Source organism: Taeniopygia guttata, chromosome 20, assembly GCF_048771995.1.
Source record: "Taeniopygia guttata chromosome 20, bTaeGut7.mat, whole genome shotgun sequence".
Taxonomy (NCBI): domain Eukaryota; kingdom Metazoa; phylum Chordata; class Aves; order Passeriformes; family Estrildidae; genus Taeniopygia; species Taeniopygia guttata.
In genome coordinates, this window is record NC_133045.1 from 11,861,381 (window position 1) to 11,879,022 (window position 17,642).

General features: G+C 38.1%; 1 protein-coding gene across 4 annotated transcripts in view; it reads right to left on the reverse strand.

Moving 5' to 3' along the window:
• PHACTR3 (phosphatase and actin regulator 3) overlaps positions 1-17,642 on the reverse strand; it is a 98,471-nt gene that overhangs the window by 61,735 nt on the left and 19,094 nt on the right. The window contains exon 1 of one of the 4 annotated variants that reach the window (XM_072916955.1): positions 10,050-10,226. The exons of 2 other annotated variants lie outside the window; for them this stretch is intronic. The gene's annotated coding sequence lies outside the window, so the exon portion shown is untranslated. Of the gene's footprint in view, positions 1-10,049; positions 10,227-17,642 lie in introns of those variants that run through there. One more of the 4 variants, XM_030288433.4, reaches the window with a different exon arrangement.

Consider the following 17,642-nt stretch of genomic DNA (forward strand, 5'->3'; position numbering starts at 1 on the left):
AAAGCCATCAAGCAGTCTGCTGGTATATGGACTTGATTACAAAATAGCTGCTTCTCGTAGAGGTTAGAGTGAGAGAGGGTTTGGGAGCTTGATTTTAGAGAGATCCTGTAAACCCAACCCAGCTCCCCAGCAGAACCAGTGCTCAGCCTGCCTCGCCCAGCCAGGCTGCTCCTAACCCCTCCTCAATAACGCATCTCGTTCATCTGAGCAGCATGCATGATGATCTTCAAATAAAACAAGATAAGGCATGAGTTAGAAGTTAGATTTTGGCATCTATTACAGCGCTGTCTTACACATTCCTATTTATAATGCTCGAGTGCCTACATGCACAGTGAAAGGACTGTAAACAAGAGTTAACTGCAGCTCCATTAAAGGTTTCTTCAGGTCTCCTCATCCCTCCTGGCTTTTCTTTCCTCTGATTCTTTTGTTTCTTCTTCTTTTTTTTTTTTTTTCCTGTTTCCTCACCCCTGGCTCCCATAGCTGGCACAAGGGGAGAAGGGCAGTGCTACTTTGTATTTAGGCAACATTAAAAGTGAAAAGCTTTGACATCTCCCAAGCCAAAACTGGCAAAGCCAGCTGAAAAAACCCAAACGTTCATCTTCCAAATTGCAAACTTTCCTTATTTGTTGAAAGCATTCCAGTGTGGCTTTAGGCTATGCTGAGCTAGCCTAAAGGCAGGTTTAACTTATGTTTTGACCATTTAAGAAGGAAAACAACTCTCTTCTTCCATTATGCTCTTTGGCACTCAGTAAATAAATTTTATTATGGCAACTGTAAAGCCACTTGAGGCTTGAAGACACAAATTTTAAATTAAAGTGGTCCTTGACATCTTGTTCTACAAACTAACCTGGGTACTCTACAGTCATTAAGAATAAAAAGCCCACATGAAGTAGCTTAGTATCATGTATTAGTGTCATGTTTTCCAGTTGTTACTTCAACATAACAGCTGAGTCTTACATAATCCTGTTTTGTAATTATATACCCAAGTGCTTTACAGAGGAAGAAAGCTAAAATGTGTAGTGGGACTTGAGTCAGGTTGATCCAGTGCTGGAAAGAGAAACTTCATCTCTGAATGTTGCTCCAGAACTCTGCCTTTTAGCTTCTTTAGCTAAATCCTGGAGCCCAGCAATTTCTGACTGGTCACAGGCTGAGGAAGTTCCAGAGCTGTCCTGCAATATGATACCTTATCTTGCTCTGAACATGATAGAATGCAGAGGTTGTGAGGTCTGAGGGTGCACAAATGAATAGTGTAACTGTTTAGTTTTTGTTTTTTTTTAGCAAACCTGAATGCTGTGCAGAATGACCGCACTGACTGCCACAGAAAAATATTTTCAATGATTGTAGCGTGCAGCTGTACACAAAGTATGTGCATATTTAGACCTAATTTGAGCTATAGCCGCCACAGCTGGAGGTATGAATCACATAATGGCTGTGGGTTTGGGCTGTTCTGATGTGGAACCACTCAGCTGCACAGGCAGAGGCAGGGATTGCCAATCCACGCCTTCCTGCAGGCTCAGCTCATCATCCCCTCCTTGACACCATGCCCTGGCATTCCATACAAAAAGAGAATGACTTCACAGGGCTCACAACTTCTACAACCAGACCTCGCTGCACCAGCAGAGCTTGTAGCCATGATTCTTCTCAAAATAGATTAATCTTTGTAGAAAATGAGAGCAGAGGTTAATGAGAGTTGAGGCAAAGATGGGATGGCACCAGCAGTTACTTCCTACAAACAAAGGAAAGTAATAATTTCTAGCACTATATTTAATAAAACCAAGCCCTACCAGGATGCACAGCTACAGGGGAATTCAGTTTGAAGTCAAATCTGATGCTGACTGGCTTTCCTCAGTGAAACACATGACACCTGGTCTCCTTATCTCACCTAATCAATTTAATCACATTTTAATGAGCAGAAACAGGAAAAGTAAACAGTTCCTTTCTCTTCTTACAACACCCGATTTCTTTCTATGCTGCTTACTTTGAATAACCAGAGTTCATTTTTAGACCCCTGTTCAATATTTCATTCCAAGGATTTCACAAGCATCTTTGAAATGCTATTTTGAATCTTCAGCAATGTTTAATGCAAATTTCCTGGGATTTTCCCCCCTCTCAAACTGGGCTCTGTCTTTCAGAGTGGGGGAAAAGCTGTTTCATGGTTTGCTTATGAATCCAACTCCAGTCCCATCTGAGAGAGAAGTAAGAACTCTGTAGACCAGGATACAGATGAACTGTGGGCAATTTCTGTAGTAGCCCCCTATCTTTAGATGGTCCAAAAAAATCTAAATATAATTCAGAGGTGTGTTGCTTTCTATTATGAATTCTGAATAAGGAATCATTAACTACTCCCAAAAGAAATAGCCCAGTAAGATAAGCATCAGTGTTTCAACAGTTATGGAAGAAGATATATTTGTGTCTTGATACATGTGCAAGTAACAGTAACTGGCATTGATAATGGTATTTGGGAAGCTTCTGTGCAATTTTACATTAATTTTTTAATTAATATTATTTTTAAATAATTTTACATTATTGTATTTATCATCTTCCAGATGATTGTTAAATCCTATTGAAAAGGAATTATCTTTCATCTTCCAGATAAGAAAAAATAAGAAAAACTGAAGTTCTCATTATCTGGAATAAAGGGAGAGGTGAGAGGATCCTGCTGCTTTTCTCTAATTTGGGCAGTCTTTTTAGCTGACTTCCAGCAGCAGTGCAGGTGTAACACTCCAGGGAAAGTCTCCATGGGGCATTGTGCCATAAAATAGGCCCAGTTTTATTTGTCTGGAACTGAAAACAAGGGAGAAGACTTTTGACTTGCAGACACAGGAAGAGAAAGTCTTTTGGCTTCATTACCATTGCCAAGGGTATGAATTACATCCCCTTGAAAATTGCATATATGCCCCTACTTTATCTTCTTACAGTGGGAGAGGGGCAAGAGAAAGGGATGGATCCCCTTGGCCATCTGATTTTTGAACCAGTAGAGTGCATGTGGATCACATTTTCAAGGCTTATTCCCCAAAAGTGCAAATCAGAAATTTACATTCTGAAAGTTTGATACTTGGATGTGTTTGTCCATCTTCCTGCTGCTGAGGTAGTGGTGCCTGGTGATCACGTCTGGATAATCTTGCAAGAGACTGAGATCTAATTTTAGCAAAATATATAGTGCTGCAAAAATAACATTAGAGTCTGATAGCTCAGTTTTCTGTGAGTGACAGAGCTTATTTCTTCTTGAAAAGCATTAATAGATTTTGCAGATAGACAATAGAAATAAATTAAATTTTCTGGCCCACGTGGGTATTCAGCAGAGCTTGGTAAAGTGAGTCATAAGGGCTCAATAGCCAATGGTTTAATTTAAGTTACATGACTTCCACAAGAATCTTGAGATTTTGGGGGGAGGGAGATGAGCTTTTTACAGAAAGAATTAAAGAACAAGGAAGGACCAGGGAACAAATCTGAAGGAATTTAATGCACAAAGTTGGCACAAGCTGCCTCAATGGAAGACAGGATGGAGAGACCCATCCTTCATGTGTAATAATCCTGACCTTTGCTTTAGTTTTAAAGGAATACTTGGTAGCCAAATGATATAAAATAGATTAACTAGAAGCAGAAGGTTGAGAGAGGGCTGGCTGAATTAGATATTCCAGTAACTGTCAGATTAGTCACATGTGGCATCCTCCTCTTCAACCACTGCACAAAGGGTGAAGTCAGGAATTTGCTGTACAATTAACAAATCATGGGATAGTCAAATCAGTGCTTTCATCAGCTTCTACCATTTCATCACATTACTTCTTAAACTGATATTATATTTTAGGCCTATATATTCCCTGAAATACATTTCTCTGCATATGTGGAGCATGAAAAATTAATCCATTAACAGGTATTCTTTAACTAGGTCTCAAGAGTGCTGTGAGCCTGAATTATGCTGCATTTTCCAGTATCTTTTTAATTTTGCATGTTCTAGACAAAAAACAGTTTCCTTTAAAAAATGGTTGCTCTCTTCTCTGTAATGACAAGAGGGGAAGAGGATATTGAAAAGTTCCTCATCAGCATAAATAAATTAAAGTCTCCACTTCAGAGAAGCCAAGAGGAATGAAGGTCCATTAAATGTTTTAAGAGGAAGCTGGAGGCAGAGATGACCAAAATGAAGCTTCCCAGTCTAAATATATTAGCAACTCTCTCCACACTTGGATTTTTAAATGTCACACAATCTATTAAAATGGAAACATCTTTGAAGGTAGCACAGTCAGAGGAGGGATTGTGGTACCACATATTTAAATAATGAGCTATCACATTTGCAGTTTTTAAACCTGTATTTGCAGGTTAAAATTCAGCTTTCTGTTAATATGGCCAGTCTTGTATTTCTGCCTCTCCCCAGGCTCCTCCTCTCTTTGTCATCCCTTTCTCTGCTGCCTGATGATGCCTCCTTTTGCAGGATTTCAAACATTTGCAAAAATTTCACAGCAGTAATCCTGTCATCCAGCCAGGGAGATCTATGTACACTATTTATAAACTGATACAGTTCCACTGGCTGCACAATAGCAAATTCATGATTAATTAGATATTATTTTAGAGAGCTTCTCACACAGCCAGTGTTGTCAGCTCAGGAATAAAACCCAAGGTTTATGGTATTTTTGTTTCAGTGTGTTTTTTTCAGGCAGATATTGATAAATTGGATACTATTTACATTTCTTGTGTCACTTTTCATAATGTCTTGTGCATGAGTCAAGATACCCCAAACCTGGAAGATCTGTTGATTTTTTTCTTTATACAGTCCTACCACTGACTTGCCTGGTGGCCTTGAGCAACCTTTCCCTTCCCTCTGGGTTTCATTTATCCTCTTTGAGTAAAAGGGATACAAGGAATTTAATTTACTTTGAAAGGTATGATTACCACTTGCAATGTCCTCTGGAGTCTTGGGATAATGGATGGATGTGTGTTTAATAGAGAGGACATTCCTGGCAGTTGCTTTGGCAGGAGGATCCTTCCCTGTGACAGGAGCACCATTTCAGAGCTCGGGAGGGGGAAGGAGAAATATGTCCAGAGTTTCTGAGGTGATCCTGCTCCATCCATCCTGGCAAACTTTAAGTTTTGAATGCCAACCTTCTCCCTACAGTATCTCCTTAATTTTTCCACTGCCATTTATTGTGTTTTATGACAGTTTTATCTTGAGTTATGGGCATATTTTTCACCTGGGTTTCAAACACAGTATATTTTTATCCACTTGAAGTCTTCTTGTAAGCATCTTGCTTTCTGGACTGTTTATTTTAGGGTTTTCTTTTTTTCCTGATCACTTCATTTTTACATGGGCCCTTTCCTACAAATTAAGCACCCGAATGCACTGGGCCTCCTATCCCCCCAAATTAAACAGCATTTTGGCTCTTACTCCTTCAACCCTTTAGAACTGAGCCCTGAACACCACTCAAGGTGAAATTCAGAATTCAGTTCTTTGTGTCCTAAAACTGCTGTTGGATAAAACAGTTGTTTACTGTGGCCAAAATTATTTCTCCCTCTTGTCTTGAAGAGAAAAGGATCCAGGCTGTAGGAGGGGAACCTTCTGCCACTGATTATATCTGCAATTTACAGCTTTTCCTCATAATCTTTTTTCCCACTGAAAATTGAAAATTCCTAAGTCCCCTTTAAGGCTCTTTTATTCACTTGATGTTTTTTTTTTTCACTGAGATAGTTTTGCAAATATTAAGAACTTCTGTAAACAAGACCAAACCACTCAGAGGAAATTCCTCCTTAACCTGGTCCCTGAAGAGCCATTTGGAGCAAATGGCTTTGCATAATCCAGCTTTTTCTAATTAGCATCTCTGGCAAAAAAGCCACTTGGGTATATTTGATATGCTTTTATCTTAAGATTAAATTTACATTTACTGCTAGGTAGCTCTGACATCTTCATTCTTGTTTTAGATCTCTGTCATAACATAATTATTGTGTGATCACTCCTCACAGCAAACCAGCCCCTATTTGTAAATGGCTCAGGCTCACCCACAGTGATGGGCTCTACAGTCCTGCCAAATAAGAATTTTGGGGAGTTTTTTGCAACTTACAATTAAAAAATTGTTGTTGTAAAAGCTGCAGGGCAAGTGTAGAGTATTTTTGGAGCCATATAATTCCAAAAAATAAGATGGAAAAACAACCAGGAAAATAATTGATAAATGAGAATGTTTTTGAAGAGATTGCAATTTAAATATTCTGAAGGAGGTTAGCCCAGTTTTACAAGACAGACTACAGCACAGATTTTAATGAATTTTCCAAAGTCTTGAAGAACTGAATAAAGAACAGATCCTTTCCTTAATCCAGTTTTCTAACCACAAAACGTTTTCCTACTACAGACAACTAAGCACTTCGGAATATAATTTTTCAAGGGCAAATCCACTATCAGTGCTATAAATCATTCCAGCTCTTATGAAATTAGTTGATCTATTACTGATTATATCATCTGAGCATCTGCCACAGGACTCTCCAGTACAAAATAAGTTAAACAATATAAATCGAAGGACAGTGCTTTCATAAACACTAGAAATATTCACAAAATTTCTTTTCAATGCTTGGAAATAATGAGAAAGTTCTCTGGTCATAGTAGGAAATGTGTAAATCAGAGCAGTGATTCATCTAATTTATTTTAGGAAGTTTCACTATTCACTAAGGTTCCCTACAGCTGCTTTAGTGAGAGTCTTTATTGTAAAGTGCCAAAAAGTATGGAAAATATCCTACCATGCAAAGTAACCTCTCCTAGACATCCCTTTCTGAGATTAGAAACAGGAAAATCAAACTGCAATGCAAAGGTAAAGTGTCTGCTACAAATCAAAGAGGAATCTAATTCCATTCACCACACAGGCCTTTGGGATTTTCATCATTTCTCTGCTTAATCAGATTTCATTTGATGGCCATTCATTAAGGAAAACATTCCTATTTCCCCAGGTAAGCAGATTTTTTCCTCCAAACAGCTTTGTGCTCCACTCTCACTTTACCACATGAGTCTGTTGAGTGTTCAGGTCAAAACCACAGAGAAGGAAAATACTAATGCAGAACTGGAAATCCTTTACTTGTTCTCATTTGAGGTTTGTTCATCTCAAACACCACCAGGAGAGTGAGGGAAAGTGCTCCAGTCATACAGGTCTGAAGTTGTACTGGGCACTTTTTACTAAGACCATGCTGAAATAAGTACCACTATGCTAACTCTCTATAAACCAGATCCTTTTCAACCCATTAAAAACTGCATCAATCACATTCTGTTAGCTTAAGACTGTTTTATAATTGCAAAATAGTGCCAGATTTCCAGCAGAAACACAGGCTTGGTCGTGGACAAGATTTGAGCTCCATAAATTAATCAAGTATAATTTACCCACTCATAATACCAATCATCACACAGCACTCATAGCATGCTCTTATGTCCAACATTTAATGCTTACAGCATAGCCATTATAGATTATTATGCTGTGAAGGCTACCACTATTAGAAATTACACATTACAGATTCAATCTATTGACTAAAAATCCAATGGCAAAAAAACCCCATATTGTTCATTTCAGTGGAGATTAAAATATTCCTTCTAGGTTCACTTTAAAAAGAAACACTGAAAATCTCCTTAACCCTATAATGTGTATTATTTAACTTCTGCTTTTAAAGAAATATCCAGGGTTATTTCAATGCTACACTTCACAGCATTGCCTCAGAAATCACTGAGTGGGCAAAACTGGGGACAAGGAGCTGAGTGCAGGATGATGGACTACAAGTGGGAAAGGAAGCAAATAGCTAAAGGCAGAAGAACTTCCTGATTGGCTTGGCCTTCAAGGCACGTCCTGAAACTCTGTCCCAGACTTGGAATGAAGAGAAGAAAAATCGTGCCTTGGAATGGTAAAGTGTAGGATTAGACATACAAAAGAGAGGAAGAAAATTTCAAGAGAGACAAAATTCAGCTGGAGAGATCTGAAGGGAATGAAACAAGTTGAATTCAAAGCACACTGTCCTCCAGAGGCTCAAATGGAGTCCAAGATTTTAGATAGTTTCTCTCTTGGGAAATACCTGATGGGTGCTGGTGAAGGTTCCACCTTCAGGTCAGTTTGTCACCATGTAAGTCCCTGCAGCAGCTCTGCTGACAAAACACTGGTGCAGAAGGTCTGGGGCTGTTTTAATTGATACCCTGAAGTCTTTACTAGAGCTCTCACATGCCTGCTGTTAGCTACATCATCTTATGCAATATTCTACAGTCATTCCCTGAGCAATTGTATGATGGCTTGGCTGCAAAAGTTGTGGATGGGTCAGAGAACTGTGGAAAAAGGAAGATGGAGAAGGCCCTCGAGGTCTGGGTTCTTTCTCCTCCCCCTGCCAGAGTGCCAGGGGGGAAAGAGCAAATCATTTAAACAAGGTGCTCATCTTCACAGTACAGCTGCCATGTAAATCTTGAGGTTGTTGAGAATCCACAACAGAATTTAGTGAGACATTATTCTCTAAGCATGTAAAGAGCTGCCTTATCTAATGGGTCTGGAAATCACATGTCTCAAGTGAGGCAGTCAAAATCAGCATTTTCAAATCTCTTTCTGATGCTCTGCACACCCCTCAAATCTGTGAGGTGGACACTCCAGCCCCACACTGCTCAGGACTTTTGTGCAGCAGCAAAAGTGACAGCACTACATAAAAGCTTCAGAATATATTAATAATTTCTACCCTCACCAGATTACTGGAGAAAAATGTTTGTGATGTGCACTTTAAGGCTGTATCACAATACATATGCACAAGAAACCAAGTGAAGATTGCAGAAGCAACTATAATTCTGGCACTTCCTAAGTTTTTAGTGCCTGCTTTTAAAATTTTCATAATGTGCTTTCAACATAGCAGCTTTCTGGTATATAACATGTGATTATCTGAAATTACATATATATTTTCACAGGATCTGGAGAACATTTTGTTTTGTGCTTTAGAAGGATCCTGAAAATACTCGTTGTTTAACTAAGTCATCCCTGGCTTTCTTTTCCCTTTGCTTTTATGTGGAAGCCACAGAACAGCTTTTCACATACCAGATGAATAATGTGTAGGAAGAGTGAGAGAGGAAGGGAATTGATGGCTTCTTTTTAAGTATGTGAATTTAATTTCACCAGGCACTTTAATCATAATGCAGATCCAAATTTACAAGGAAAAAAAAATAGTCTCCTGAATGCTCCTATATGTTGGCTCATATACACAACTGAAAAAGTTCACGTTCTTTAAAAAAATAAATTTCTTAGCTGATTGTTTCAACTGTTGTTTGAAAATTAATATACATCAATATCTAAAGTACTAGGTAGCATAAAAACATTCTGCATCTTCAAACTACAGCAAAATGCAGTCAGAGGCTTGCTGGACAACTGTTAGATTACCTGACCAGATTTAGAGGTTTCACAGACAGAAATTTTCTTGCACTGTTGGATTTTTTTAGCAAACTCCTTTTCTCATCAGTGCAAAAAAGAAAAAAACAAGCTATCCAACATACTCCTAAACTCAAAAGTACTATGGCACTTACAGCAAGAAAAATTCCTTGTTTCCTGCCCCCATTCCTTCCAGCTTCCCTGCAACATAACTGCAGACATAAATCCCTCTCCCTATTGGAAAAGTGTATCTATTGATCCTGAAATAAGCACATGTAACAGTTATGCAATTGATCTGCCAGCACCATCCCCAGTTTCCAGTTTGGGAGGAAAACATTCCTGGTTATGGAATGGAGGATTTTCAGAGCACAAAAGTCTGAAAGAATCATCCTACTTGCTTAGGTAAAAGAGAGCCAATGGAATTTTTTCCTCTATTCCTAATGATCACAGAAATAACACATTCTTGCATATTTTATCACAAGCAAAACATCCAAGAAATCCTAATTCCTTCGTGTTAAAAGCTCACAGCATTCCCTCAATACAGAATCCCAGAAATACATTTAAAACATCCAAAGCTTTAATGCCCACTCACCTTAGCTAAAACTCCCAGCAAACAGATCAGTTAAAGAAAATAAGGCATCTATATCAGGAAGAAATATTTATCCATCTTCCTAATCATTTCTTTTACCCCTTGCTACTCACCTCCAAGATCTGCTGTTGCTCGGAGCACGCAGAAGGCAGCAGCTCAATCCGAGGCAGAAAAATGTTATTTCCTTCCACCCTCTGCTACTGCTCTCCCTTGAAACTCCTTCACTTTCTCTTTCAAGTTGCACAGGAACACGAGGATGGACCCTTTGGGCTCTCTCCAGGTCTGTGTATATTATGTAAAACAGATGAATGCATTTCCTATTTTAACCACGGAAATCATGTCTGCACTGACAGGCGCCGGGATCATTAATGGTGACTGTGTGCAACAGTGCAAGCCCACGGAATGCTCAGAACTGGGCTCAGCTCTCTAAATGCAGAACCAGAGGAAAATCTGCAAATCAACTTCTCGTTGTTGCAAAAGTTTCTCTTTTTCTCTCCCACAGCAGAAAATCTCTGTTTAACCAGTACATTCACTGGAAATGCTGGAGCAGAGCTCTAGACTTGGTGTAACACCAGAAACAAACACACTGGAGATGTTTTGGCCATTAAAATGCCTCCAACCCCAGTGTAACTTTTGGTCAGCTACTACATCAAACCTGTGATTCCTTTCTCCCAAGACAATTTTGTCTTGTAGCACTGTCAGCAAACTGCTTCAGCACTGCTTGAAAAGATTCCAGCCCAAATTACAGTAGTGAAAGCCTGTTCTGGCCTCTCCCCTTACTATTATTTTCTAGAATATTTACATTTCGTATTATTCCCCACCCAATCTTAGTGATAGTTCCCAGAATGCAGGAAAACAGTTTTTCCTTCCTGCAGTCCTAAATGCCTTCATTAGGGTGACTTAATGCTGAAGTGTTTGGAAGGCAGATGCTCTGGATTTAAAAGAAACAGGAGAGGACTCAGTGAACAGCTGCATTGCTCTCAGCTTCCAGAGAGCCATATTTCAGAATGGTTTTCTACATTATTTTGTCAGTGGGAACATATTATTACCATCTATATTTAAAAATACTGGCTTTCCTGCACGAAGGCAACAGCAGACTTAAAACCACAATGACTGTTCTGTGCAAGTATTCTGTGCCAATGATGCAGAAAATGAGATCCAAGTGAAAAACAAAGTGGTTTAGAAGGTCTTTGCTTGCAAGGTGTCTGCACAGAACTGGCCAAAAAACACTGGTACAGGAATTCTTGTACACTTTAATCAATATTCAGAGCTCTCTGTTGAAATTTCACTTGCTCAGTAATACCTTGTCTTTACTAATGAACAACCTATTGTATTACATCTGTAGTACATTGAAATGCTGGAAATTAAAACCACATTCCAAAGTTAATTTTTTTCTGTTCTGAAAGAAAATATTTTTCAAGTAAACTGAGCACTGTCTGTTTCTGTAGATATTAGATCATGTAATTCCTGAAAGAGTCTGGCAAACAATTCCACTTTGGAGACCTGAGCATGGACTAGAGAACTGCCAAAACCCAGGGAGAAAATCTAAACACATTTTCAATAAAATCTTATAAATTTAAAGTAAATCACAGTCCTTTTTTTCCCCAGGAAATAGATCTTAACAGTTTTTTCTCTTATTGAGTCTTCTTATGCATCATCTACAACCACCCACGTTTATTTTCCAGAATAGTTTAGGCAGTGACTAAAGGATCTACTGCAGCTCAGGTAAATTGCTTCTTCTGAAAAAAGTGCACTAATCATATGGATAATATAAAATTGATTTGGTTTAATTCAATGAACATATGTAAAAATGAGCTTTCAGTCATAAATAGGACTTCAGTGGACAGCCCATTGTTTATTCCCTAAGGGTTACTTTAGGCAATAAGTTTAATGAAGTACTGTTTCAACAATTTCTTATCATTGGGAATCCTTTAATTAATGTCAGTGGCAGTTAATTAAAAAAAAAAAAAATTCAATGTCCATCTCTCACCAATCTGTGCACAGAAATAATTCCCTTCTGCTTACTGAAGTTCTGGTAAAAGCTATGACAAAGAAAGACCTAACTTCAAATGTAAACAAAAATATTAGGCAAAATCTCTATTAAAAATTAAAGAGTCTTAAAGCAAAGTTCCCAAACATGTGCTTACATTCAAGAACTTAGTCTTTACAAGGTTAATAGGATTCATTTGTCAGGGAGATGCCTTATGTCAAACAGGCTTCTTTGAGTTTTAAACCCATATTTGCTAAGCTTCTATATATTTGAAATTTAGCCACAAAAGTTTGAAAATCTGGGAAAAGCTTCTTAAATGCAAGTGAAAAATAAACAATCCTGATGCAGAGGTTTCTATGAATCATCACTCTTCAGGCCTAGAGGAGTTACCCAATGCAGGAGCTGTGTCACAGCCACAGCAGCAGCCAAGGCAAGAGGAAACTCTGGATACAGGAAAAAAATGAATAAACATCTTGAGGAAGCTGAAGCTTTGTACTATTGCTGATGGGCAAAATTTCCCAAAAGCCTAGAACAGCTTCACTTCAGATTTTTCAATGCCATAAATAAAATTTTGCCTCCTTAACAGGACTCAGACTTAATCTTCCCTTTCTGCATGAGATTCAGAACTCTCATTTTTACACTTCCAGATATGAAGCACCTCTGGGTACTTATATTGCAGCAGTAAATCATCTCTACAGTGAATACAGACCCTTTTAAAGCATCTCTTTTAGAATCTCAGCTTCATTCATACACTCTGTATTCTCCACGAAATGGAATTCTCCATTTCTTAGGGAGAACTAAGTTTTAGTCAAGATTTTCCTAGCAAACATGCTTCAAGTACATGAATTTCATAAAGTATCCCAAATGTCTCATGCAAAATTCTGTAAATGTGGCAATAGATTTGGATAATAGTTTATATTTCAGCTGCCAATATATTTCTGTGTTAGCAGACATTCATTTATTTATGAGTTTCATAGATCTTTGGATTATAGCTAAAATAAAAGACAGTCTTTGCTGGTAATAAATTGTGACTCCTTTCACTGAAGCTGGCCAATATTCCATCTTCCAGTGTCTTACTGTGAAACTTCTTTAAAAGTCTTCCAGTAAAAAAGAGATTAAATTGTCAAAGCTACCAGGTAATGGTTTGGGCAATTGACAGAGCACAATCTTGGCACACAAAGCATATGTGGCTATTGAAAATCTTGTTTCCTCACTGAGCAAGGGGTCACTGGGTGCAAACTGGGTAGGTCACCTCTTGAAAATCCAAGGTGGATTTTCTGTTTCTTTTGATTCCTATTTTCCAAGGAAAAAAAAATTATAATGAGAAGAATCTGTCTGTGCATCGAATGCCGAGTGCTAATTTTAGAACTCTTCAAACAGAATCAGAAAACTCTCTGAGACACTCACAATGAAGAAAAACTGGCATTTGAGGAATCCTTCTTAACAGGTTTTAAATTAGGTGAAATGAGGATGACAACATTCAGTATTTCTTAAATACTCGTAAATTGTGTTTAGACTCAGTTTTGAGACTTTTTTCTACCAGACTTAATGAATACCCATAGAAGAGGCATACTCATAAAAATTGGAAACAGCTACTCTTTAAAGCAAAAACTTTAAGATTAGATTTAGAAATACTGTAGAAGGGGGCATTTGTTCTCTTGTTGTTGTGAACTCAAAGAAATCTCTCTCATTTTAAAGTCTTTTTCATTTGAATACACTTAACATGTTTGGAGTACTTTGATATTACTGCAGTAATTAACATTTGTAACCTTTGCTGATTTTAAATTAATGTTATATTTAGTAGAAAAAGAGAGACCAGATATTCCAATATATTCCTGGAAGTATCTTTATAATGCCCTAACAATTATACTTAAAAGCTAGAAAATTCACATCCTACTATCACTGTGTGTCTTGCTCCATCTTAATTAGGATATTTAGGGGTTTAAAATGTGGCAATAAGTTCCTTTCATTTTCTCAATAAGGCCATTTTTTCAAGTTTTATTTTCATCATCTGTCACAGAAATTTGTTGTATGTGTAAGCAATTTAATGGTTCACTGAAAGGTTGTTATGCAACTGAGTTGTATAAAACCCTGTCCAAGCCCAGAAATTGCTGTAAGGGGGAAACACTGAAATGGTGAAGGGCTGAGAATTTAAATATGTTTTCTGTTGGTATTTCTATATTTTGTCAGTGGGTTTGTAGAGCTCCTGTGAGGGCAAGAGGGAAGAGATTACCTAACGTTGGGATGTCAGGGATAAAAGGCTGCTGCCAGGTAAGAGTCTGGAGCCCTAACGTAGCCAAGGGGAGTCTGTAGTGCCATATCTGCTTTGCAGAGGTCTCAAGTGATTGTTCCAACACAGTTTTCCAAACAGAAGCCACTCAGTGCAATGTTGAGCTATGATTAAAATCATTAAGCCTGAATTTATCAGTGCAGGTTATGAATGATTAAATGCATTGTTCCAACTGCACCAGGGTCAGCACTTGAGGGCTTTCTATCAATACATGTTTATAATTCTGTAAATAATTACAGTGGATGGGAAATGTTATCAGTTGCTGAAGATGTCACTGATGCAGTTTCTGAGCCCCTTTGACAGCATGTGCTATTTCCAGAGTGTAATTAATGCAAATTACAGATCCTGCCAGGATTCCTCAGGTCACTAAATCAGTTATAGTGCTGTTGACCATTGTTGTGATAAGCCAGAGAGCAAAGCACTGCTCTGTGAGTGAGGGATGGATACTGTGGCCCTAAACTGATTACACCTAAGTACTACACCAAAAGCAGTGAAAGACCCAACACTGGATATTTTATTTCACCAGCACTGATTTCTACAGGAATAAGAGCTCTTCTTTAGGCATAGGACAGAACAAAGAAATATCATCATGCTGTACCCTTGTTTCTGCAGTAACAAGATATAACTTCACAATTCAGTTTCTTTTCCAATCACAACATCCTCTGAGAAACTAGAAACTCTTCCTTGCAAAGAACCTTTGTATTGGACTGGATGATCTTCTGTGATCCCTGCCAGCCTGAATCACTCTGTGATCCTGTGATCTGCTTATGTAACCCCTACAAATAAAATACATGTCCACATCCATCAATTATTTACCAATATTTCTACAGATGCCCCAAATATATGTTTTTGACCTTCAGGCAGAAACACTGAAGCACAGTAGAAAATTCCACTTGGCAAAAGCTGGAAAAGTTTATAAGCCTGTAAATTATCCACTTTCTAGAGTGCAAGAGTAACTTTGGTAAAGCAAAAAACAGTAAATCAGGTTCATTTTGTACAAAAAATATGAAAGTGAAACAGCTGTTGATAACCAGCACCACTCCTTGGGACGAATTTCTCTATTTGCAATTGAAATTCCTAGTTTGAGCACTAAATAAATTTTGAAGGGAAGCTTTGAGGACATTACCTAATATCACACACAACATGTATTTCTCTTCACACTTGTTAAAATAGGCTTTTATAGTTTCTAACATTTGTCACACAAAGCATATAATTTGAAACAGAGATGACTACTTTTTCACCAGCCAACATAAAATAAAGTGAAAAGAGTGATGTCAAAAAGCAGTAGCAGTCAACTGTAATCCCTGTAGGATTTTCTCTTATCACTTCCCACATTCTATGAGCATTCCTCACAATCTCTCCTGCCTTTTCATTTGAAGTTGTGATGGTCTTTTCAGAGAATAATCAGAGAAAAGGCAGTTTCTGCACTGTGTAAAAGTACATCTTTTGTTTCTAGTAAGTTCTGAAAACGTGGGTTTCTGTCCTTCCTATATGGGGTAAATCATGAAACAACTGAATATGAGGACAGTGTAGGTGGCACAGGCCATAGCCTTAGAACCATATTTCCATTCCTTGGAGGATTAAAACTGCATAAAGTTTTCATCCATACCCATAGATCCAAATCAGCATGTCAGGAATTGTTGATTTTCCTGTCTGGTAATGCTTTCATGGACTGTTGTTTTGGGTCTCTCTTCATCAGCCTCCCTCCAAATTGCTGTAAGAATTTGAGACTGGCTCTACATTAAACAGCTAATAAGAGTGGGATATCCCAACATGTTATTTATATAAACTCACAGCTATCTCTCACCCACGGAGTTCCAGGGATGTGATAATGTGGGACCCGGGAGGGCCACACCAGTGTTCAGCACCAAGGTCAGCTCAGAACTATGCACAGCCAATAGAAAAGGACCTTGATGCACTAAAAAGTCAAAACTCCCATCAAAACCACAGAGAAATCTCAACACTTGCTGAACAGAATTAGAAAAATTGGGGTTTTTTTTAATCTAAACCTTATATTTTATTCATTAACTACATTCTTTATAGGCCATATATACGAGGAATATAATGCAAGTAGATGTGAGATAAGTTTGTAACATTATTTACTTTCAGTACTGCACAATGCAGCTGCAGTGGAAGAAAAGCCAGATGATCTGAGCACTTGCACTTGCATGTACTTTTCTTTGAACTCTTTATGTACAATCATGCCTTTATGATCTTGAACAAAGACCATAAATGAAACAATCTCCAAAGCCATAATATTGTAGCACAACTCCCTCTTAGCTTCATGATAGGCCAGCCAGAAATGAGGTTTTTTGGGAGCATGCAACAGCATGTGAGCAACATCCTGGACACACTCACCCACCAGGGCAGGGCACTGCCCCTGAAAAACCTACTTCTCCCTGCTCCTCAGCTACATCCCCCAAAATGTGTGCCCCATGCATGCACACTGAGACAGACACCCATTTTTAGTCCCTTCAGTGGATGGATGGGTCTAGAGATTGATTCTATGTAGGTTTAGCTGATTTTTATTCCCTCTGAGTGTGGAAAACCTGAAGATGCATTGGGTAGGTTGAGATTAATCTATTCCTGATTTAAACTGATCTAGATGTGTGTGAGATGCTCATTCAGAAGGCATCTTAATATATTTTATACATGTAAAAAGGCAAATGAGCACCTACGGGATTTATTATGTGTCAAGCTAATGAGAGCTTTAGTATTTAGAGAAAAGGTTGTCACAGGTTCTGAACAAGTTCTTCGACAATTTACTACTGACAACAAAGCTGGCCTGGAAGTCTAAAATTTCCACAACTTCCAAGTGTTGTGGGTGTATGCAGTTTTGGTACACACTTCCTAAAACCCCAACTGCAGTAAGGTTAGAAAATCTTCCTGATTAAGGTACCTGGAATGTGGACAGATTAGAGAGAACATGGCAAAAATGCACACAGGAGATCCCAAAGCAAAGAGAAAAATCAGTCACTGTATGTTTACTGAAGTGGCCAGACTGATACATCACTGCACACAAAGACATTTAAGCCTAAAAGTTGTCCTTTCCATGAATCCTACTGGCCTTTTTGCATGGAAATGCTTGCAAAATCTAATCCAATTTACCTAAGTGCACGTGCTTGGAATTAGCTTAATTAAAACACAGTATATTTGCATGAATACTCTCTCCTAGAATTAAAGTAATCCTAATTCAATTTAAGTTCATTTACTTTGGAACAGAATAAAGCTAAATTGAATTGAGCTCACTTTAATTCTCAATATGAGTGTCCACACAGATTTTAATAGTTAATTAATCACTGTACTTTCATAAGTGAACCTGCATGGATTTTCATAGGCTGTGTTTATGTAAACAAGCTCTAAACACACTCTTATTTTATTTCAAGATTGTTCTATTTTCTGTTACACTCCATATGGGCTAAATTA